This window comes from Triticum dicoccoides, chromosome 3A, assembly GCF_002162155.2.
Source record: "Triticum dicoccoides isolate Atlit2015 ecotype Zavitan chromosome 3A, WEW_v2.0, whole genome shotgun sequence".
Taxonomy (NCBI): domain Eukaryota; kingdom Viridiplantae; phylum Streptophyta; class Magnoliopsida; order Poales; family Poaceae; genus Triticum; species Triticum dicoccoides.
In genome coordinates this window covers 696,679,359-696,681,468 of record NC_041384.1, presented here as the reverse complement: position 1 = coordinate 696,681,468, position 2,110 = coordinate 696,679,359, and the positions used below count along the sequence as shown (strand labels likewise).

General features: G+C 40.0%; 1 long non-coding RNA gene across 1 annotated transcript; it reads right to left on the bottom strand.

Moving 5' to 3' along the window:
- Positions 1-999: 999 nt before the first annotated feature.
- Positions 1,000-1,692, bottom strand: LOC119273163. The gene is made up of 3 exons (XR_005134812.1): positions 1,537-1,692; positions 1,337-1,413; positions 1,000-1,121 (listed from the first exon to the last, which is right to left on the bottom strand). It is a non-coding gene; the product is annotated as an uncharacterized LOC119273163 (long non-coding RNA).
- Between the last annotated feature and the right edge of the window lie 418 nt (positions 1,693-2,110).

Sequence of the window (2,110 nt, the reverse complement as noted above, 5' to 3'; positions counted from 1 at the left end):
TTATTGAGCTATATGACCCTGAAATAGCAAAGCACTACAAATGAACTCTGAAAAGGCTGAAGGTTGGCATGGTATCATCATTTCACCCATATAGCATGTGCTAAAAAGTTGAGAGGGTTACGGCAAAAACTAGATGCACTTCGTGTATAAAATGGATAATCTCTTTCGAAGTATCAGGGTTTCGGACGAAAACTCATCTGTTACAAAGGGATTTCATTTTTTTGAACTTATTTGAACTCCAGACTTTTTGTGTGTTCAAAATGCACCATTCAAAGCCACATCATCAATTTTCAACCCTTTCTGACTTGATTTGTTATTCTTCATGCATTTACTAATTTTCTGAGCTATATGACCCTGAAATTGAAAAGCACCACAAATGAACTCTGAAAAGATTGAAAGTTGGTATGGTATCATCATTTCACCCACATAGCATGTGCTGAAAAGTTGAGTGGGTTACAGCAAATGCTGGATCACTTCGTGTACAAAATGGACAATCTCTTTCGAAGTATCAGGGTTTCGGACGAAAACTCATCTGTTACAAAAGGCATTTCATTTCTTCACATGTAACTGCAGTCATATTCTAGATCAAAGGCATCACCATAATAGTTGTCGAGAGAAAGTCTTCACTTTTTCTTCTCTTGTGTCCTTTGCTTATTGCGCCGTAACCATGGATAATCTTCTTCGTCTAACAGGGTGCTTGGGTCAGCCTTGACTTTGAACGGAGGAATTTCATAAAACTTTTCATAATCTTCAGACATGTCTATCTTGCCCTCCAATCCCACGATGTCTCTTTTTCCTGAAAGAACTAAGTGGCGGTGCGGCTCATCGTATGATGTATTCACTTCCTTATCTTTTCTTTTTCTCGATTTAGTAGACATGTCCTTCACATAGAAAACCTGCGCCACATCATTGGCTAGGACAAATGTTTCGTTCATGTATGAAGAAATCTTAACTCAAATATAGAAAGCTTTCTGGGAATAAGAAAAAGTAACCATAGATCCAACTAGAAGATACTTACCCATTGAATGATCATTTATTCCCAGAAATGGTACTCCATTCTATTAGTTTTTACGCTCTTTTCATCTACATTCGATCACATGTGGCAGGGGTCTCCAGAGGTCCTGAAAATAATCAAGTGTGATTTTCTTATCACAACAACCAGAATGGGTCAGTAACAACGTTTTCTAGAACTTCATATAATGGATCATGTTTAATAAGGTGCGCACCAAAACTCAAGATACTTATATGATGGAACAAGAAAAAGGGCAATGTGGCTGATTGTACTGTTTTCCTAATTTCATCTCAATTGAAAGAACCATTTTGGTGCATGGCAAACCTGCATTCCTGAAGACCCGAGGTCTGTTCTTTGCCATCAGCAGATGTCCGAGCTAGGCATGGGGGTAGGCGGGCTACCTGTGGAGGATGGCTGGATGAGGCAAGAAAAATAGTAGATCGAGAAGCCACATGTGGACAATGACTCGATGGGGTAAGAACATGGTAGATAGAGGTTGTCCTCTAGACGTCGGAGAACGATACCTGGAGATTTGCTCGCCCAATGTCGCAGCGCAGCACAGAAGATGTCCCCCCGGGCAGCCCGACCGGCGACCGCCGCCGGCGAGACGACCTAGATTCGTTGGGGCGGAGATGGAACGGTGCCTACAGTGGCCAAGGTCGCCGATCTAGGTACAGGATCTACACCCCGTCGTCATTGGCAAGCTAGAGGGAGATGGGCTTGCCTTTAGGATTGGGGATTTTCATAACAAATAAATCTGTAATTATATGGATTTTTTAGAATGTCTCACGCTTTTTTAATTACATGATTTTGTAATGCATGAACTTTTTTAATTACATGAATATTTAAAAAATCATTGAACACTTTTTAATAATCACATAAACATATTACAAAAAATATATTGACTACATAATTACATATGGTTAGCTATATATGTAGCGCCTGTGAGAACGGCACTATGACACAACGCATACGCGTTGGGCACTATGACACAACATATGGTTAGCTATATATGTAGCGTCTACGCGTTGGGCGCTAACTAAAGGTTTTGTTTTGTGAAATACTTTCACGAAGAGTTTACTATTTGGATTTGTTTTA